Source organism: Brachyhypopomus gauderio, chromosome 12 (assembly GCF_052324685.1).
Source record: "Brachyhypopomus gauderio isolate BG-103 chromosome 12, BGAUD_0.2, whole genome shotgun sequence".
Classification (NCBI taxonomy): domain Eukaryota; kingdom Metazoa; phylum Chordata; class Actinopteri; order Gymnotiformes; family Hypopomidae; genus Brachyhypopomus; species Brachyhypopomus gauderio.
The window spans coordinates 14,517,373-14,540,609 of NC_135222.1; positions in this window are offsets into that span (position 1 = coordinate 14,517,373).

The following is a 23,237-nucleotide window of genomic DNA, read 5'->3' on the forward strand; positions in this document are numbered from 1 at the left end:
TACAAATGGTACATCTCCCCGGAGACTCTGGTAGCACACATTTCTGAAGCTCTGCATGGGTGAGAACATTCCTAAAGGAAACATATCTTCTGCTAGTTAGCCCAGAATCATAAAAACCCAGCCTGTCCAGTAACTCAGATAGCGTGTCCAGTAACTGAGAACACCTGTCCAGTAACTCAGACAGTCCAGTAATTTAGATAGCTTGCCCAGCCTGACCATCAGTCAGTTCAGTAACACCACCAGTGAGATCAGTAACACCACTAGTCTGTCCAGTAACACCACAAGTCAGTTCAGTAACACCACAAGTCAGTTCAGTAACACCACCAGTCTGATCAGTAACATCACCAGTCAGATCAGTAACACCACCAGTCAGATCAGTAACACCTCCAGTCTGTCCAGTAACACCACAAGTCAGTTCAGTAACACCACCAGTCAGATTAGTAACACCACCATTCTATCCAGTATCACCACAAATCAGTTCAGTAAAACCACCAGTCTGTCCAGTAACACCACAAGTCTGATCAGTAACACCACAAGTCAGTTCAGTAACACCACCAGTGAGTTCAGTAACACCACAAGTCAGTTCAGTAACACCACCAGTCAGATCAGTAACACCACCAGTCAGTAGCGAACCGTGACCAATAAACCTGAGCCCGCTCCCACACCCCACCCCACTCCCCCCGACAGTACGACAGTACAGCTTTAGAAACGCAATAAATAATGACATCTGTACTAGATAACTTCTTAAGCAAAATAAGGTTCCACAGCTCCGTGTTCCTCAGAAGCGGAATATGTAAACGACGCGCACGAGGGCATCAAAGGACTGAATCGAAACTAGTTAGCGCTGGTATGTTAACGCCAGCTAACATCGCCACAGCGGGCGGAAATTATCATACAGTTAAGCCCGCCCACTAAGAGGGAAGATATTATTGGTCAATTTTGCTGTCATTTGAAATTGGTATTGGCTGAATTATAACTGCCTGGCCCTCTGTAAATGAACAGCGGGCCCACCACTCACCAACATTCTGCGGAGGCATCACAGTGCTGATAGAGGGAGACACAGGCTCACAGGCTTCCACTTAACCCCTCATGTTCCAACACAGATTCATGTCAGTTCAGTAACACTACCAGTCAGTTCAGTAACACCACAAGTCAGCTCAGTAACACCACCAGTCAGATCAGTAACACCACCAGTCAGACCAGTAACACCACCAGTCTGTCCAGTAACACCACAAGTCAGTTCAGTAACTTCACCACCAGTGTTGGCAGCACCTCCACAGACTATGATAGTGTAGCTGTGCAACCTCTTAAACAGAGACTTTCTTTTCTGAAACCTGCCTTCCTTTACCATGGGAACCTTCATCCTCTTGATCCATTTCTCATCATGACAGATTCTGAATCTTTGGTCCGTACCTTATTTGGGATCCAGGTTCTCTGTTGCATTGATCGATTTATTAGTCCACTATCTAAAGTAGAACAGTTCCGAGTACATACACAGCTTAGTACACAATAGCACTTACACACTAGTCTTACACACACACCATCACTCCAACTGTCACTCATGGAAAGGTTTGATCTGCTATATATTACATTTAAAGTCCTTTGGCAGCTTCCTCCTAGTTTTTATTGTGAAATTCTCAATTGTTAGTTACATCTCATCACATCTCCTCACATCCTCAAATCCTCACATCTCCTCACATCACGGCATCTCCTCACATCCTCACGTCTTCACTGGGTGACTATCAGATCTATCATTACCACACACCATGATACCATACAAAGTTAATGTCCAAGTCAAATTTATTCATATAGAGCTTTCAACAACATACATTACAATATATGCTGTAGAATGGTTTGGGTTATATATATATATATATATTGCACACGTGCCAGTGATTAGCATGTGGCTCCAGCAGGCGTATCTACAGCAGCATAACTAAAGGGAGGACGTGGAGGTGACCAGAGTCATGAGGGCTCACTGAGCCATTGCTTTCCACCCAAGTCGTCGTCATGGACTAGATTGATTGATTGATTTTGCTGGATGACAGCATCTCAGATTACCAGAGAAGCTCAAGGCTATACATGTTCATATACAGTTAACTGAAGGCTTGACTACAAAGGTCTTACTCCTAGATTTAAATCACAACACCCAGATTTAAATCCCAACACCTAGATTTCACATCACGTGACTAGAAGTGTCACTCATGTCTGCCAGCAGTGTAAACGCCACTTGGCCTGAAGTCACAAAATGTTGAGCTGAAAGGGACCATAAATCATCAAAACCAGTACAGTATTACTAGGGAATGTGGAGTAGTCCAGATTCTAGGCTGGGCAAACCTGTGAAAGCTTTGACCTTCAACTCCACTCCATCACTTTGGTCCTTTCAGGACATAACTACACATAACCAAGACATCCGCAGCCTTCACAAGACATCGGGAGACCTTTCTGTCCTCAACATATCGATGCCTACCATACACTAGTCTCTATTTTGTCTAAATCTCACCTGTAAATTCAGGCAATATTACTTTTAACCTGTCTTTAATATACTTTGTGCAACCTTGGGTATTATCAAAGCTCTACATAAATAAAACATAAACGAATGGTGACTGAATAAACTATAAACTATATATCCAATCACATTATATTAAAGTTAAACAAAATATCCCATTCATATTAAAGGCATGCAATCACAAAAGTGGGACAAAAGCATCACAGTGGATGTCGGTTCCATATCGGTTCGGTTTCTCATGGTAGCCGAGATGCTATTACACTGTGAGATGATTGGAACATCAGATGTGTGTTTGGGACACGGGTTGACCTGCCAACCACCCAAAACCCCAGAATAAAAAAAGTCAGAGTTGAATAGGTCACACCTCTCCACACATTTTAAGTTAACCTTTCAACAGACACTCCTCTTAACAGCCACCTCAGGACGGGGGCCTCAAAACACACTGCCACATGTGACACCAACAGGATTCCTAGCGACACCAAACACTTTGACATAATTAGGCTGTAGTTGTGCCGCTCCAGGCCCTGAGTGATTGGGGTCAGTCTTTTTCTGCCGTTTCTTTTTGTATTTCCCCAGCCTGTCGAGGCCACACCCGGGCCACCGTGGGACCGCAGCCTAATTGGTAGGAGTCCCATGTCTCAGACATGCAAATACAGATCCTGTGATTGGTCACTGGAGGACGCAGCCATAGCACTCCCTGTGCTCAAGTGACCTTTCACACAGCCCAGGCGACTCACACAGAGCAGACAGACAGATAAAGCGCAGAGATATATACAGTGGGAAAGAGGTAAAGAGGAGAGGAACTCACAGAGAGAGAGAGAGAGAGAGAGAGAGAGAGAGAGAGAGAGAGAGCAGGAAAGAGACAGACAGGAGAGGGATTCCCAGAGAGTGACAGAAAGGTGATGAGAGAGAAATACCACAGGGAGGCAGAGAGATGGAGCTGGAGCTCCAATATCTCATCGTCAACCAACCGAGTGATAGTGAAAGGTCATTTCCTGTTTGGCTTTGTGGAATAAACAAGCACAATGAGATCACTATTGGACCTCATATTCTTCCCTTCTTTAACACCGGAAGCCCTTCCTGGGTCAAGAGTCATTGCTACACAGACTCAGCTCTGAGTGCTGTTGGTCTCACCGGGTCCACGGTGAAGAAAGCCATGCAGGAGCCTAAAACTGCACGACCATGGGTCTTTCCCCACAGACCTACCTTATCAAGACTGAACCGTCCCACCACAAGCACAAACCTTACTGCAGACAGGCAGTCTGTAGGATAGCTAGTATTCATAAGATAATGGTGACAGTCTGTAGGATAGCTAGTATTCATAAGATAATGGTGACAGTCTGTAGGATAGCTAGTATTCATAAGATAATGGTGACAGTCTGTAGGATAGTTAGTATTCATAAGATAATGGTGACAGTCTGTAGGATAGCTAGCATTCATAAGATAATGGTGACAGTCTGCAGGATAGCTAGTATTCATAAGATAATGGTGACAGTCTGGATTTAAAATTGTTAACTGTTTGGTTTAATCTAAATGGTCTTCATGGCATCAGTTTTGTCTTTATCCATATTGCTAGTTCCTTCCATCCATCCATCCATCCATCCATCCATCCATCCATCCATCCATACATCTATAGAAATGGCTATAAAGTGCTTAGGAGATTATGACTGTGCCTGGATTATCAGTACTTAACTGAAGGTTGTGAAGGATTTCGGTGCTCTGAAAAGAGGAGAAAAGCTGCTTTCTGTGGTGAAGGAACATGATTCTTAACCACACTTTCACATTTGAGGGCTTCACTTGTCCTTGAAAACAGATGATTATCATTCACTACGCTGATTCATTCATTCACTGTACATATGTGAGGGTCTTTTGAGGGTGATCTCAACTGTCCTAGATGCCTGACCCCTAAACTCTCAAATCCATAACCCCCGTTCTTTCATGAAATGCAGGCACTTATTTAATAGCTAAATAAGATTTTTTTTTTATGAATAAATAAAAAAAATTGAAAAAGACCAGGAAGCCAGAAATTATAGATCATGGGTGAACATCCACACACACACACACACACACACACACACACACAGACATTTACACACATAGGCGAACACATGCATACATACACAAACGCAAGTATATGCACTCACACACACACACACCCACATATTCGCACACACGTGAGCACACACATACACAAACAGGCATGCATGCACACACGCACACGTGAACACAAATACACAAGCAATCCATACACACACATACATGCATGCACACAGATGTGTGAGCCCACACACAAACACACTGCCATGCACAAATACACACACACACACAACATGCAGGGCCCAATGGGTTTGTTAATTGAACATGGTAATTGTAGCCTAGGCGACTATAACACGCCATTGTCAACGATAACAATGTAGCAAAGCTCACACAATAGTGCATAATTCCAGCCTAATGATAAAGCCGCCTCTCTGTGTGATATGAGGCTTCTTGGACTCAGACTCTTCACATTCAACCTCTGTGTTACTTCCTGTCAAAGACTATAGCATAGCACACTAGTTATTCTACATTACATTCAAAATCATTTTCAAATACTCTCTAGTTAACAAATATTCTCTACTTGAATGTAAATTACTAAGTTTCAAGGTTTGTAAACCCATCCATCTGAGGGAAACACTTGGCTCTACATTGTCTCATGAATGGCTCCTCAGACCACACTCTGTGTCTCCACTGTCTCAGGAACAGCTCCTCTGACTTCAGGCTTTCTCTCCCTTGTCTCAGGAACATCTCAGACCACACTCTATGTCTGCCCTGTCTCGGGAACATCTCAGACCACACTCTTTGTCTCTCCTATCTCAGTAGCAGCTCCTCAGACCTTTGCAATGTGATTGTCTCAGAGCGGATCTGGATGGGCGGTTGTCTCAGAGCAGATCAGGATGGGCATTCTGGGCCCTGTCGTTAAATAATACATGTAATAGAAAACGGCTCACTTTATCTTAAAAACGTCATGAATTAATCAGGACAGAGATTGTAAACTGGCCCAGATCCCTGTCTAGGAATCGTGTATGTATATGTGTATAAGTGTGTATGTGTGTGTGTGTGTGTGTGTGTGTGTGTGTGTGTGTGTGTGTGTGTGTGTGTGTGTGTGTGTGTGTGTGTGTGTGTGTGTGTGTATATGAGTCAGCATAGCAGCTGCATCTTAAGTGCCACAGCAGGTGAGAGCGGTGTGTCCAGAAGCACACCGTGTCCCGCTGGGCACAGACGGGACTACATGCGTGCAGCACCAACCTCAACAGGCAGCCTGGCTCTGTGCCTCCAATGGGCTATCCAGCGTTTAGAGATCTGCAGTGTGTACCACATGGAACTCACATGTGTGCTGCATGGGGCTCACGTGTGTACCACATGGCGCTCACGTGTGTACCACATGGAGCTCACGTGTGTACCACATGGCGCTCACATGTGTACCACATGGGGCTCACGTGTGTACCACATGGCGCTCATGTGTGTACCACATGGAGCTCACGTGTGTACCACATGGCGCTCACGTGTGTACCACATGGCGCTCACGTGTGTGCCACATGGAGTTCACGTGTGTAATCTCTAGAGCTCGCATTTGTATCGCTTCGCTGCTGGTTTGGCATCTCGGGCCGCACCAGGGGTGGCCTCTTCCTCCCTGGAGTCTCTCCTGTCCTGGGCTGTGGTGGCGTCCCTCCTGTCCCTATCAAAAAGCACTGTTGTGTGGCACTTTGAGGTCTATTATTATTGGTGTTTTCAGATGAGAGACATTTACGGCTTCCTGGGGACTCTCAGATACCCAGGAGGAGCAGAGAGGCATATTTAGTTACACCTTAGTGCAAAGAAGGTGTTCCTTTTTAAGCTAAGAATAGACATGACTTACTGTTAAATAAAACCTTATTATAATATACTTTGTCCTGGTGCCACTGCAGAATAAATACAGTAAGGTACTTTGGGTCACCTTTGGGTCGGGTGGACAGAATTCAAATGTGAAGTGGAAATAACCCTAACCCCCTAACCTCTAAACCTAACCCTGACCCCCTAACCTCCAACCCTAACCCCCTAACCTCTAATCCTAACTCCCTAACCTCTAACCCTATCCCCCTAAACTCTAACCCTAAACCCCTAACCTCTAATCCTAACCCCCTAACCTCTAATCCTAACTCCCTAACCTCTAACCCTATCCCCCTAACCTCTAACCCTAAACCCTAGTCCCAACCTTAACCTTAACCCAGCATGTTTTCCTCTGTGTAGTGGGACATTCTTGTCATGTCTTGATCACTTCTCAGCCTTAGTGCCCATTGCCAATGATCAGACGGTAAAAGCCAGTGTATTTTGAGATACTATATGACCAGAAACATGAAATGACTGAAAAGATAAAACGTGCCTGATGTGATGTCTTGAAGGAATTCTGGTCCACAGAAGGCAGACAGAAACTGACGGATCTTTTTACTTATTTATTTTTTTACATATACTGTTTTACTATGCTGTCTATCCCAGCCTTCACTCTCCCAGGATCATAGCAACGATTATTTACTGATTCACTCTGTTCTTTGCATGTAAAGTCACCTCTGAACCTCTCCTAGTTAGCTGTCCTTAGATCAAATATGTATGGGTGGGTTGGGTGTCATGTGACATCAGAGCCTTAATGCCCAGCTACTGAGGGACAGCAGCCCAGTATGGGGATCCTCTCCCAAGGGGCCGACTGCAGAAGCGCTGGGGATAGAACGTTAGCTTCTTCAAGAACAGCAAGCTGGATCACATCAAGCTAATTCTTCATTAGAAGCTCAGAAGTTTCTCCTAATGCTGCACTCAGACAACCCACAAAGCCTCCGGGCCAGGACACAAACACCTTGGTGCTGTACAACACCTTCAGTCATGACACTGCCCTGTCCTGTCCTGTCCAACATATACCTGTATACCAGGATCTGCCCTCTCCACCCTTAGACCAGGATCTCCGTTCTCCACCCTGATACCAGGATGTTCATTCTCCACCCTCTTTATTTTAGCTGCAGATGACTGCCACACCCCCTCCCCAGGGGGTTCCAGTGTTAAATCACTTGACAATGCCCCCCCCCCCCCCCAACAAAAGGGCGTGGACATGTCCTCTGAGTGTAAGTATGCATGTAATCCAGTGTGACTCGATCCAAATGCTTAACTCTAAGCATTTGTCATAAGTAGAAAAGAAGCAATAACTTTTTATTCGGTATATTCTGAGCTCTACCTCTCTCTCCCTCATTTTCTACCTCTCTTCCTGTCCCTCTCTCTCTCTCTCTCTCTCTCCCTCACTTTCTACCTCTCTCTATCTCTCTCTCTCCCTCTCTGTCCCTCTCTCCCTCTCTCTCTCCCTCACTTTCTACCTCTCTATCCCTCTCTGTCCTTCTCTCTCTATCCCTCTCTCTCTACCCCTCTGTCCCTCTCTCCCTCTCTCTCTCCCTCACTTTCTACCTCTCTATCCCTCTCTGTCCTTCTCTCTCTATCCCTCTCTCTCTCCCTCTCTGTCCCTCTCTCTCTCCCTCTCTCTCTTTCTCTATCTCTCTCCCTCACTTTCTACCTCTCTCTCTCCTTCCCTGTCCCTCTCTCTCTCCATCTCCCTCTATGTCCCTCTCTCTTTCTCTCACACTCTCTCTCTCTCTTGCTCCCTCTCTCTCTTTTTCTCTCATTCGTGCCCTTTAGTGTGCCCTGTTATGTTCACAGTGAATGTGTGGTTAACTGCGTGAGGCAAACCTGCTCAGTGCTTTTATTTCCTGTCGTTACCGTGGTGACTCTGCTGGGGAGCGTTTGCAGGGTCTCTGGCGGACTAGCACTAGGCAACAGAGAACACTACACACTTGCTGTGCACACCTGGCCACCAGCTCCCTCCATTTAGGGCAGAGGCGAGGACGGGGATGACCAGAACCAAGAAGCAAAGTGTTGGGAGAGTGTACTTAAGCACAATACTGCTAAATCCATAACAGTAGGATTGGACAGAGAAGGAGGGTATATGGATATGTATAAGAATATAGATCAGATTTGTCTCTTTCTGTATGTCTCTTGACTCCTCTCTTTCTCCTACACACACACACACACACACACACACACACACACACACACACACACACAGACACACACACGTACACATACACACACACACACACACACACACACACACACACACACACACACACACACACACACACACACACATGCATTCCACGGTCCGAACATACTACACAGAACAACATACTATACATAAGGAGGGTATATGGATATGTATAACAATATAGATCTGATTTGTCTCTTTCTGTATGTCACACACACGCACACACACACTCACACACACACTCACACACACACACACACACACACACACACACACACACACACACACACACACACACACACACACACACACATGCATTCCACGGTCAGAACATACTATATAGAACATCTTGCCCTAAACCTCCAGACATCTTTGATGTAGAAATAAACTGGATGTGGAGGGCGGCGGCACTGATCTTAAATATCAAACGCTCACGTAACCTTTCACTGCATCACATCCCAGACCAGCAGGATCTGACCATAGATGGTACATAACCAAAAACACAAGGTGGCTGAAATGTCAGGGCCTTCCCCTGTCTCTTCTAATGTATCCACGAGGGCACTGCCATTTTTGCTCCGCCCGGGACGCCCTCGTCTTCACACACTCCGTCTGTCCGAGTTTATTCAGCCCCGCCACGTTAAAAGCGTTTCGGTCTCGTTAACTCGCTGCCTCCGCGGCGGTTAATGCGTAAGTGGCGGGCCGCTGTCGGAGAACCTGCAAGACGTTCCCCTCCTCTCCACTGCTCCCCCGTGTCCTAATTATCCGCGCCTCTCTTCCGCTCACCAAATCCGCCTGCTTAGTTGCGGGCAGGCTTGCCATGCGCCTAATCCCGCACGGGAACGCCAGGCGACTCCGACAACGGAGGCGGCCGCCTGCCCTTCACCGCCAGATTAGTCACGGTTGTGATGTCGCCCACCGTAAGGCTGATTGAGGGCTTCCACTGTCACTCCGTTATTTGCGCAGGGCAATCTGGGGCAGGTAGCCATGATGTTTTTTTTTTACGTGAGGAATGTCTTATTTCAGGGTCATTGTCTTGTTTTACCTGAACACCTGCGCTAGCTAATCAGAAATTCGAGGGCCATGTGGCCTCCTGATGTCTGTCAGCCACATTTATATGTAAAATACAGCAGAAGAACGTATTAATTGATTTGATTTAATACATTTTTTGGAGTTCCTCACTGGTAAGTTTTGGCATGTGCAAAACTTTCCATGAGAAGGTCAGAGTGTTCGCCGGAAGGATGTCTGCATCAGACGAAACTTGGCCATGTCTGATTTCAGGAGTATTTAACGAGGATTTAATGACAATTTTTAACCATTCCAAAGCAAGCCACCAAGGATGACTGTGGGTAAATGCTAAACAAAGTGCGTATAGGGGACGGGCATGTGGAGGGGACCGGCACGTAAAACAGCTCACAGCCATCGAGCATCACACAATTCTCCCACAATTCCCCATGGCCTGTGTTCAGCCACTACAATGCCTCAGTACACTTTAATTAAGTCACGTGCCTTTTGAGCCACGGCCATGTTTAAATTTACTATTAAAAACAAGTCTTCCACTTTTACAAATGGAAAGTGGTTTTCAATTAATCCAAGAGCTCTGTCCCTCTCTGCCTCTCTCCCTCCCTTCTCCTTCTCTCTCCCTCTCTCCATTTCTCTCCCTCTCTCTGTCCCTCTCTTTCTCTATCCCCTCTATGCCCCACTTCCCCTCTCTCTCTCTCTCTCCCTTCTGATCTTCCTTCTATCATAATTCATCCTTAATGTATTGAATTACCCAGTAAATGAGGAAACACTGCATGTCTGGTGCCTCTGTTTAAAAGTTCTATCATGCACAGTCAGCCATCGAGGAGTGCAGTGACCAACCCCCACCCGCACCCCCTCCCACCCTCTGTCTCTCTCTATCATCCCCTCCGTTATGTCCAATGAGGAGCCACTGGATGTGTGCCCAGGGTTGGGGTGCGCTGATGGGGACATCTGCTCCAGCAGTGCCTTCACACTAGATTGTCTTCTCTCACGAACGACGACGTGATCGAACAATCCTCCGACAAAAGCGTGCCGCCGGGCGTTTTCTTTAGTCTTGCTTCGTACTCAGACAAGCTGTTCTGTGATAGTTAATTATGAAAGATATGCGCTAACGAATTGCAAAAGTCAGCATCAAGGCTTGGTGCGAAAATTACGTTTAGGAGCAACAACCTCTGGCATAATTCAGGCGCTCGAGCGTGTTTGGAAGGTTCCCACGAGGAGGGAGCGCTTATCTTTAACCTACACCTGAGTGTGTTTTCCCCCACTCTGACTCTCATCAAAAATAGATGCATGCTCAATGTGTTCTCTCCAAAGCTAATTGGGAAGGATTAAAAATGCAACACTAAGAAATATTTAATTAATTTAACCCTTTTTTTAGGGGTGCTGAGGTGAAGGTGCAGAGGGAGAAACTTCTTTTAACCCTCCACACCCAGGCCTACAGAGCAAATCTGCAAAAAGCGTTTCAGTTGTCAGACCAAATCCACTTATCTGTGAAGTGCTTCTGGAATCGAATGTCTGGAAATTTTCTGCTGGCAACGAAATAACGGAAGAGGGAATCCCTAAAATTGTCATAGTGCCCATTTGTACTGTGTCACAGGTTTAATCTAAAAAATATGGCAAATAACAAATGATTGGTTGAAGGCTTAGACACAATCGTTTCTCAAAATCACCACATTTTTAGTGCACCTCTCTCTCTGTCTGTCTTTCTCTCTGCCTCTGTCTGTCTCACCCTCTCTATCCATACACAGATACAGTATATTCTGTATATCTGAGTCCCAGGTGCTTCTCATCCATTTTGCAAACAGCCCCCTCCCCCCCTGTTCATTGTTACCACTGAACCCAGTGATCAATGACCATCGTATCACTGAATCACTAATCACCACTCCTACTGAACACTGCAGTCCCACCTCCACCCTCAACACCACCTGCAGGATCTGGGGCTTCAAAGCTGCCAGAGGTCTCGCTCTAGGTGGAAGAACTTCTACGTGCGTTAAAGCTCAGTGCTGCTCTCTACCCTGGACCTGGAGTGGCAGAATTGTGAGTATGACCCACTTATGCTCTGTTTGAGCAAACAGTGATCTGTCTGTGACTACAGCAGACACACACTAACACACACTACCCTCTACTTCACCAACACTATGATTCAGTTGCCAAATAACAACTTTCCAAACCAGCAACAGGTTAGTGAAAACGCTTCCTCCAATCTAAATGCTCCTTCACAAACACACACACACACACACACACACACACACACACACACACACACACACACACACACAAAGCCTTTGCTTGGGTGACCGTCCTCTAACAGACAGGAGCCAGGCCAGAGGAGCTGGTCAAAAGGACCAGTGGTGTAATGAGAAGGCGTGAGTAACCTGGCGTGATTGGCTGACATGTGTCATCAGGCCAGCCAGGCATGGGGATGGGGGGTGTTGAGACAGGCCTCAGGAGCAGCCGGGAGCATATGTCGTTAAACAACACTCTGGTCTTCACTGGACAAGACCTGCAACTTTAGATCCGAGCAGGTTGTGTTCCATAGGTTAATCCTGACCTAAGATCAGTGGCCATTAACACATTGAGTATAATGGCAAACACCCTGTGGTTACCAGAACAGTGCCTTCCATTGTCCCAGACAACAGTCCTGGGCAGATCTGCTGACTGCCCATGTGCAATCCACCTGGCCGTATATCACACGGAACTGTGGGAGCGATCGGGATATCGATTCAAATGAAAAAAAAAAAATGAAATGTGCCATATTTTGTCAATTGTGATTTTTACACCCCAATCGAAATTTGTCCTCCGCTTTTAACCCATCTGTGCAGTCAGAACACACACACACACACTAGTGATTACTAGGGGGCTGTGGATCAAACGTACCCAGAGCGGTGGGCAGCCCTAGCCCGGCGCCCGGGGAGCAGTTGGGGTTAGGTGCCTTGCTCAAGGGCACCTCAGTCATGGCCTGTCTGGGAATCGAACCCACGACCCTCCGGTCACAAGACCAGTTCCCTAACCGCCAGGCCATGACTGCCCAGAGGGAACACTTAACCTTCTCAGCTCATCCTCAGAGCCCTTTTTGTAGAATACAAAGATGTGACTATTCCTCGCATCAGCACTCTGGGTGGAATTCAGCCTATGGATTTGTACAGAGTGAAATCAGCCTGTGGAATCATGGAGAATTCAGCCTGTGGAATCGGTGTGCTAGTCTTTAGAAAAAAAAAAACTTATGATAATGTGCACAGTGATTCTGGAGCACCTGTAACGGGACACCAATTCCTACCACAGTAAAATGATTTACTAAATATGCTAATTATTTTGTTACTCCTTTATTGCATTGGGAGGCAGCATAAACTTTGTTATAAACAATGAGAGTGACATTTGACATGTGCTGATATGACATTGAGTGTTGTGTAGGTAGGTTAAGATGACATAATGCTGATATGACAACATGTATAGTATCTCCTACACTTCAAAAAGATGCTCCGTAGTATACAGATGCTCCCACACTGCCATAACAACAACATAAAGACAAAGAAACTCTAAATTCATGGAAGGATTCATCCAAATACAGCCCTCTGGGGAAGACTGAGTACCTCAGATAGCAAGAACCTGAGGAGCAACAGGAATGAAGAGGAGCAGGAACCATCACGAGAGGATAATCCCCTACACAGTGTGTACCACCAGCAAATAGGAGAAGTGACTGATATTGAGCATTCCTACTGCTGGATGGAAAAGGCTGGACTGAGAGACAGCACAGAGGCGCTAATAATGGCAGCGGAGGAGCGAGCTCTCAATACAAGGTCAATAGAGGCTGGATCTACCACGCCAGACAGGACCCCAGATGCAGGCTGTTCAAAGATGCACCTGAGACCATCCAGAACATAAGAATGTGAGATGCTAGCAGGCAGAGTGTGCTTGGAATGCCATAACCAAGGGGTTGGACTAAGAAACAGAACAGGCAGGCTGGAAATTCCAAAGCCGGAGAAGGACTTGCCCCCGAAGATGGTGGAGAACGGCCAAGCTAAGATCAAGCAAAGAACGGCCAATCTAAGATCCTGATCCAGATACTAGAGGGTTGTGATCCCCTATACTGCAAGAGCGGCTACAGCAGATCCCAGAAAATATCTGTCCAGAAGAGTGTAGTCCTGGGAACAGCTTTGATATGGTGCAGGATCCTCAAGTTCTGACTGTCCAGAGGAGGGAGGGAGGGAGATATTGCAACAAATTATGTATGTTGGCTGTGCTGTATATTTTACACTGTGGCAATTAAAAGAAAAACAGACACCATAAAATTAATTATACCTGGTAAAAGAGTCTTTAATATTCTCCAAGTGTTTCATTAACACTGAAGGGAAAATGACCTCTGCAAGTTTGCCAATGGTGGTCTGAAGTGCTTAAAAATGATGTCTTGATGCTATGTGGAAAATATGAGATACAAGCTCTGCCTGATGCCATGTCTTATATATAAAAAGAATAAATAAAAAGAAACATTAAAAGGAAGCAATGATAAGACAAAAAGAAAATGTTAAAATAAATTAAAGATAAAAATATTAAAATGTAACTAAATAAAATAATGTAAAAAAAGTAAAGTAAGATAATAATAATCGGGAAAACTATTAAAATAATTAGAACAGAGTTAGCTACTCACCCACACTCTCGTATAACAAACACAGAGCGTGACCTGCCTGTCACGTTGAGGACCCCGGCCCCTCCCTTTTGGGCGTGTGTCAACGTTGTCCACGTGCTTTGTCTGCGTCAGTGGAGATTCGTGGTTGGGGTTATGTCGTGTGATTAATAAGTCTCACCTGTGAATCGTCTCATGATCACGTGGGGCTAATGTGGTTTGTCTATTTAATGTGCGCTCGCACAGTGTCCTGTGCTCGTCGTTGTCTATGTTTACACGTCTGTGTGCAAGTGTGAGTGTTGCCTGTGCGCTAGACAGCGCTATTGTTATAAATAAAACTAACGTGATTCCGTGTCTCATCCTTCGGGACAGCCCGAGCGTCACAGAACGACGAGCCGTCGAGACACCAGAATATGCCAGGCTACAAGCCGAAACCGAAAAAGGGGAAGAAACCCTGCAAGCGGCAGCACCGCTCTTCTTCCTCTCCTCCGCGCCGCAAAGCCCCGCCGACACTGGCACAGCTGATGCAGGACCCCAAGTGTGCATACCTGCTGTGCGCGGCTCGGGAGACCTCCATACCGGAGCTGGCGGAGGACTACCGCCAGACAGCTGCGCGGGTGTGGGAGGAGAGACACCCCTCGTCTTCCCGAGAGAGCTCGCCTGTCCGCGTAAGCTTCACGGCATTCTACGGGACGGACGCGCCACTAGAGGGTGAGCTTGGGGAGGAGGAGAGAACCCCGACGCAGGAACAGCTGGAGAAGGACCCGGTGTGCGCCTTCCAGCTGGCCACAGCCCAGGGGCTAGAGGAGAGAGACCCCGAGCTGGCGGAGACCTTCCGCCAGGGCGCGGTGAGGATTTGGAGGGAGCGACACTCCCCTCCGTCCCGCGCCCGCTCTTCTCTGAAGGTGGACTTCTGCGTCTGCGGTGCTATCGAGTCCACCCCAGAGAACGAGTTTGGGGAGGGGGACTCCGAGGAGGAGCAGGACGAAGGGGAGGAGTCATACCCTCCGTCACTATGCGATGCTTCCACCGTTGACTACGGCGGAGAAGGAGAGGAAGCCTACCCCCTGTCGCTGGAAGAAGCGTCCACACTCGACTACGGGTCAGAGGAGGAGGAGGAGTCCGAGGAAGAGGACTACCTCCCTCCGCCCGTTGGTTCCTCTTCCGTCATAGAGGAGGGGGAGGAGGTCGAGGTTGGGGACTACCCTCAGTCGGAGCAATCGGCAGACCCCGCCGATTGCGGTGAGGAAGAGGAGGAATATCGTCCTCTGTCCGTGCACTCGGGCGTCTCAGAGTGCACGGACAGCGAATTCTACTCTGAGGAAGAGGACGGTCCGCCCCCCTCTGAATGCTCTGCTGAGACGGTGAAGGGAAGGTGGAGGTCGTCTTCCGATCGCTCTGGAGAAGAGGAGATGGACTGCTCCCGGGGTGGCAGCCCGGAGCAGCCCATGAGTTGGAGCCAGGGTAGCGAGACGGAAGAGATGGAAGTGACCGCGCCCAGGGCTGACTCCGGAGGGTCCGCCAGCCGCGCTGCGCGAGGCGCGTCCGCCAACTGCGCTGCGCGAGGCGCGTCCGCCAGCCGCGCTGCGCGAGGCGCGTCCGCCAGCCGCGCTGCGTCCGGTGGAGGGACTGCAGCAAGGGCAGGAGGAGCACCGCCCCCCGCAGCGCCTGCTGCACCAGTAGCTCCCGACCTCTCTCTCCTCATCACTCTCCTGCTGGCGCGCAGCCTGGCGCCTATGTCGTGTGTGTGTGTACCAGTGTTTGTAAGTCTTCCCGTATGTGTGCCGAATCCCCTATTCCCGTTTGTTCCTCTGTGTGTGAATGTACCGGTGTGTGTATTCGTGTCTGTTCCGTTGAGTGTGTCTAACGTCTTTTCCCCCGTCTTCCCAGGGAGGTTGTGCTAGACGATTCGTAGCGGACGCTTCGCCAAGGGCAGTCACCTCCCAGACGTAGGATTGAGCGCGTCGGATCCGCCCATCGTCGTGGGTTCGGGGCACTCGGTCCTGTTGGCACCCCGGGACAGGTAGTGCCCTTGGAGGGGGCGTCTGTCACGTTGAGGACCCCGGCCCCTCCCTTTTGGGCGTGTGTCAACGTTGTCCACGTGCATTGTCTGCGTCAGTGGAGATTCGTGGTTGGGGTTATGTCGTGTGATTAATAAGTCTCACCTGTGAATCGTCTCGTGATCACGTGGGGCTAATGTGGTTTGTCTATTTAATGTGCGCTCGCGCAGTGTCCTGTGCTCGTCGTTGTCTATGTTTACACGTCTGTGTGCAAGTGTGAGTGTTGCCTGTGCGCTAGACAGCGCTATTGTTATAAATAAAACTAACGTGACGTCAGTCCAAGAGGATTCCGTGTCTCATCCTTCGGGACAGCCCGAGCGTCACAATGCCTATATTGTGGGGGGGGGGGGCAACAGAAACCAGTACAACAATCAGTAGGACAGGTACAAACTAGATTAGGTTACATATGCACCCTAACGGCTTGCTAACATGAAGTTAACTAGCTAGCAAACAATCAGTTTGATTAGACACTGATAAATTAACTCACTAGCAGGGTTGCCAACTTTTCAAGATCACTTGGAGTGAGATTTGAACCTGGAGGGGGTGGCGAGTGTAAATTGTTGACTGGGGGGCTTTTGCGAATTTTGCGAACATAAATTGTTGACGGGGGGGGGGGGGGTGTAAAATGGACACAAATGAAGTATTATATCGTGATCGATCGTCAGTGGTTGGCGCCAGAGCGAACTAGTAACTCATTGAATCTTAGATATGGATCAGAGATAAATGAACTAGATTTTGTTTTTCAGCGCGAGAAATCGGATGTGTGGCATGAGAGCGTATGAAGACAGTCAAATGCGTGTGTCTCACGCTCAATGCGTGAGAGTTGGCAACCCTGCACTAGCGAGCTGACAAGTTTGTCCGAATAAATACTCTTGGTGTTGATTAGGAGCTGCGCATAAAACAATTCACTAGGGGTGACCTGCAATAGTCGGTGATTCGACTATAGTCGACTATACCCCCTAGTCGACTATGAACGTCATAGTCGAATGTACCATTCTAACTGCATGGGGTGCCCAAGGATGCTGCTAAGCATTAGTTGTTACATGAAATGTTATATATAGCCTTTTGTCAAATAAAATCATTTCTGTTAATAAATATTTTTAAATGATGTGTGCACATTACCAATAGGCATCTTCCTTACTACACATTAATAAATCACACCTTGCAGTCGCACAATCCAAATGAGCTGAGCTGAACACGCTAGTCAGCATCTGCTGAGATTATAATGGCTACTAAAAAAACTTCAAAAGTGTGGGAGTATTTTGAAAAATATAAAGATGAACCAAACAAAGTAAAGTGCAAGTTATGTCATCAACGTCTTTCATTTCACACGACAACAACCAACATGGCAAACCATTTAAAATGCGTAAGTGGAAAAAACAGATTAGCCGTTTGTCATTTCGGTCGTGTCGTGTCGTTCGTCGCATCTCGGCAAGTAGTCCTATAAACATTTTTTTGTTGTTGTCATTTGCTTGTTAAACCCTGTAACTTGAACATTTCCTTATAAATTTTTTGCTGTTGTGTGACAATTTTTTTTTATTTTCAGGCAGGCATATTTTATTTAAAATATTTTTGACATTTTGCACATTGCCTGTCTGACCGTTCGATATGCGCACTGCGCACTGACGGTTAATGTTCTCTAACGTTTCATTAAACATAAATAAGTAAATAATTAAAGGCTGAATAAAGCCAACCTACCATGTTTATTCATTTATCTGAATGTTTTGGGTTTTCACTTTGAAGTGGAAAAAAGTACTGAATGAGAACGGGATCCCATTTAAGGTGATCTAGTTTAAAAAAAATAAAAAAAGAACACGATTTGACTATTAGTCGACTAAAGGGAAAATCTGATGAATCAGATTCGACTATGAAAATCCTTAGTTGAATACACCTCTACAATCCACATGAGCTCAATCTTAGCTGAAAATATGTTCAGATGTCTGCTTTAAATTTACATTAGCTAGCTACCTAGCTAGAACAGAAATGGACTAAGAAGAAGGTTTACTTCACAACTTCCTAACGTTAGCCAGCCAGCTAACTGTTACAAACATTACCTAATGTTTCTCATGTAAATGGTGGTGTAGTTTATGTTGTTTAGGAGGTGGATCGCACATTTGTTTTGGTTAGTGAAGAGTGACTGGCAAAGTGTTGGGCATTCATTACTTTATCCATATAAAAATGAAATGTTGCCCATAGTTTGGTAAAATTGTTACTGATGCTCCTTAGTAGATTTGACGTGTGCCATGTTATGTTCAGAAAAAAAAAAAAACTAAATAAATAAAGGAAACTCGTTTGAGTCTAAACATGTGAGTCAGCCAGGAGGCCACCAGAGGGCATGTGCACTCACCCGCTCACGCACTTCGCACATGCCCCCTTGCACCAAGCCACATCCCCGGTCCAACTCACCTAATTACTAACACCTGCACCCCTTCTTATGCCCACAGGTCATGCAGTCCAGTGCTGCACATTCCCTTGAGGACTGACGCATCTCCGACGTCCTGCACTAAAACAGTAGAAAATAAGGGTTTATGTTTATATGCCTTCTAAAGAGTGACTCTTAGTAGTGTTCTCATTTATTACTAATTAACCCTTATCTTATGTTAGACGGGGGTAAACAGTTCTTGGTGTCTCGGGTCAACACGGACCCGAATTAAATCGGCCTGAAAATTCTTGTTTCTCACCTCATAGCTAACTTAGTATGTGTTTAAATCCATGTAACCACAGTTTTCTATTTCAGGGTTTCATTTTTTTGGCTCCATGTGTGCCGATCTTTGCCTGGGGATGGGGGGGGGGGGGGGGGGGGTTGCATGTGTCAAACCCTAGCCTGTCATTCATCCACTACTTTTTACACAGACTTATCAAGTGCAAATTTGAAAATTAAACTATAGATTGAACCCTGTAAATCCATAACAATGCCCAGAACAATGCCCAGAACAATGCCCAGAACAATGCCCAGAACAATGCCCAGAACAATGCCCATAACAATGCCCAGAACAATTACCAGAACAATGCCCAGAACAATTACCAGAACAATTACCAGAACAATTACCAGAACAATGCCCAGAACAATTACCAGAACAATGCCCAGAACAATGCCCAGAACAATGCCCAGAACAATGCCCAGAACAATTACCATAACAATGCCCAGAACAATTACCAGAACAATGTCCCGAACAATGACCATAAAATTACCATAACAATGCCCAGAACAATGCCCATAACAATGCCCAGAACAATGCCCAGAACAATGCCCAGAACAATGCCCAGAACAATTGTTTGTGTGTGTAAGCTATAAACATCGAAAAACAAAATTTTGTATGTGTGCACGTGTGTGTGTACGTATGTATCAATATTCTGCAGAAAAGTTTGTGTTCCAGATGGAGAGGGCTAGGGTAGGGTGTGTCTGTGTGTGTGTGGGTATATGTATGTGGTGTGGTGGGTGTGGGTGTATGGGAGTGTGGATTGGTGTGTGTGTGTGTGTGTGTGTGTGTGTGGTAGGTGTATGTGTGTGGGTATGTGTATGTGTGTGGGAGTGTGGATTGGTGTGTGGGTGGGTGGGTGGTTGGGTGTGTGTGGGGGTTTGTGTGTGTGTGTATACGTATGTATCAATATTCTGTGGGAAAGTTTGTATTCCAGATGGAGAGGGCTTGGGTAGGGTGTGTGCGTGGTAGGTGTATGTGTATATGTGTGTCGTGTGGTGGGTGTAGGTGGGTGGGTGTGTGTATGTGTGTGGGAGTGTGGAATGTTGTGGGTGGGTGGGTGGATGGGTGTGTGTGTGTGGGAGTGTGCATGGGTGTGTGTTTGTGTGGGTGGGTGGGTGTGTGTGGGTGGGTTGGTATTTGGGTGTGTGTGGGAGTGTGGATGGGTGTGTGTGTGTGGGAGTGTGGATGGGTGTGTGTGGGTGGGAGTGTGGATGGGTGTGTGTGTGTGGGAGTGTGGATGGGTGTGTGTGGGTGGGAGTGTGGATGGGTGTGTGTGTGTGGGAGTGCATGGGTGTGTGTTTGTGTGGGTGTGTGTTTGTGTGGGTGGGTTGGTATTTGGGTGTGTGTGGGTGTGTGTGTGTGTGGGAGTGTGGATGGGTGTGTGTGTGTGGGAGTGTGGATGGGTGTGTGTTTGTGTGGGTGGGTGTTTGGGTGTGTGCGGTGAATCACACCTTTTATGTGATGGGAGCAACAGCAAGTATTCTATGCCGGGTCAGTGGTGACCCGTAACACCATGAAGGGTACTTTTGAATTTGAGACATTTTAAAATTTACTAAAATTATAAAAATGCATTTATTGTGTTAAAATAGCTGTTTCTGAAGATCTCATGAAATCCTATTCCAATACAAAAAAGCAAACAGTACTTTTTACACACCTGAACTTTGAAAACGGGTCAAAAATGACCCCAACACGATATAAGGGTTAATCAGGTGTGGAGGTGCACTGTAGAAAAAAAGGAGATGAATCCCTAAACTGAGAACTGAGAGAAATTCAATGAGGCATGGAGGACTTGAAATGTACTGAATTAGTATGAACTGGTCAGTGAGATAGGTAGAACTGTAGATAGGAATGGTGTTAAATATGAATGACTTAGACCTCAAAGAGGAATGAGGTAGGACTCAAAGAGGAATGAGGTAAGACTTCAAGAGGAATGAGGTAAGACTTCAAGAGGAATGAATTACAGACAGGGATGGAAGAGCCTAAGAGTGGATATAGAGCAGGGAGGTGAGAGCTGAGTGAGGGAGGGACAAAATGAACAGTTGGGAACATATAGGAATGCATTATGTCTCTGTATTGACAATGACTGTTTAAATAAAAAAAATCTGACAAATTAAACGAAAGTAAATATGTACCACATCTAATTTGTAAGCAATGACACCATTTAGCATAGCATCTCTAGCTGTGGTGTAAGTCCTATGCCACACAAACACATGGAACAATGGCCTCCCATGATCTCCCTAGCTATCCGCTCCTCATGTTAAATCCTGCCCAACCGGATGAACCCTGAGCCCACTTCCGCATTTCCTTGGCCATGCAGTTGTTTACCTGGAATAGCATCCAGCCATGTGGAGCAGGCTTTGCCAGAGGGCGTCTCTGCTATCGGCCTGGATCCCAGTTTAGGGGACAATCAACATAATTCAAAGCCAGAACTCAAGTTTGAGCTTTTTTGAGTATTTCCCCCTTCGAGGAAATGCAGGACATAGTGGGCTCTTCATTTAAAACAGGACGTAATGGGCTCTTTAAAATAGGACATAGTGGGCTCTCTTTGAAGCAGGACATAGTAGGCTGTATCTTTAAAGTAGTGCATAATGGGCTCTTCCTTTAAAGCAGGACATAGCTCTTCCTTTAAATCAGGAAGTAGTGAGCTCTTGCTTTAAAGCAGGATGTAGTGGGCTCTTCCTTTAAAGTAGGACATAGTGGGCTCTTCCTTTAAAGCAGGAAGTAGTGAGCTCTTGCATTAAAGCAGGGTGTAGTGAGCTCTTCCTTTAAAGCAGGATGTAGTGGGCTCTTCCTTTAAAGTAGGAAGTAGTGAGCTCTTGCTTTAAAGCAGGGTGTAGTGGGCTCTTCCTTTAAAGCAGGACGTACTGGGCATTTCTTAGACTGAACCTTGCAGTAAGTCAAGTTCAACACCTGGTATTTGAAAAGTGCAGGTAATGTAAATCACCTTAGTTTTGCAGACCTGCGCCATGTCCAATCCCAGATTTATAGATTTAATAAGTGGTGTGTAGCTACACGGTGTGCTCGTGTGTTTGTGTATCAGATAGAGAGCTGTACCTCATGCTGAAAAACATCAGAACAGCAGTGGTTTGTGCAGAACCATAAGGAGTGTTTGCAGCTTTTGATCAATAACCTCAAGCTACAAAACCTCAAGCTACAAATTCTCCATCTAGTGCTGTAATCTGAAATACCAGCCCTGTAATGAAACTGTGCCACACATCTCATTTTCCACTGGAGAAAAAAACGTGCATGTTCTGTTTTCAGACACGCCCATCCACCTCGGAAGTACCTCGGCTGTGTGGATAATCAATAGTCAAGGCTGTTCTGGGGATTCAGCGAAACTACTGCACACAGAATATTTTGGGTGGTTATGCACCAAAACAGCATTTCAAATAAACCAGCTCAGGAAATTATTTTTTCACAGTGAATTTTACATTGTTTACAAAAATAGTCTTAACTGCAGCTTTTTCAGGATTTCATAAAGTAACAGTAAAAAAAAAAAGAAAAAATACACAAACATACACACACACACACACACGTGCGCGCACGCATGCACACACATACACCCTCTCTCTCTCTCTCTCTCTCTCGCTCTCTCTCTCTCTATATATATTGTATATATATATATATATATACTATATATATATATATATATACACACTCTATTTTATATATATACATACATATATATATATATGTATATATATATATATATATATATATATATATATATATATATATATATATATATACTACACACTATTAATTGTTAATTACCTTATACTTCATTAGTATCATTAAATGCTCTGTGGAACATGGATTAGGTCAAAGGTGAAGTGATGTGCGACGACTTTGACAAAAAAGAGGCCCTTTTTTCTGACTTTGATGTCACCACCTAACTAGGGCAACAGAGAAAACCCATCCTGTCGGATGAGTAGTATAAATTTTCACAATTTATATTTCTCAAAAGCACAATATCTGGGTCAGAATCTAAAAAGTGGTCTATCAGACTTGGAGGAGGCGCTGGCCTGATTTTGAGTAAGTGCTTTGTCTTGCAGCAGCAGGGAGATGCAGCATCCCAGCATGCTGTGTGTTGTGCGTGAGCTCTGTGGGGTTGGGGTGGGGGGTGTGAGGTGCAGCATGGCTGTTAACACCTGTCTCACAGAGTTCTGAGGTCCTCAACATTCATCTTCTCCTTCACACAAGTCTTCACTCCAACACACGACATGTGGAT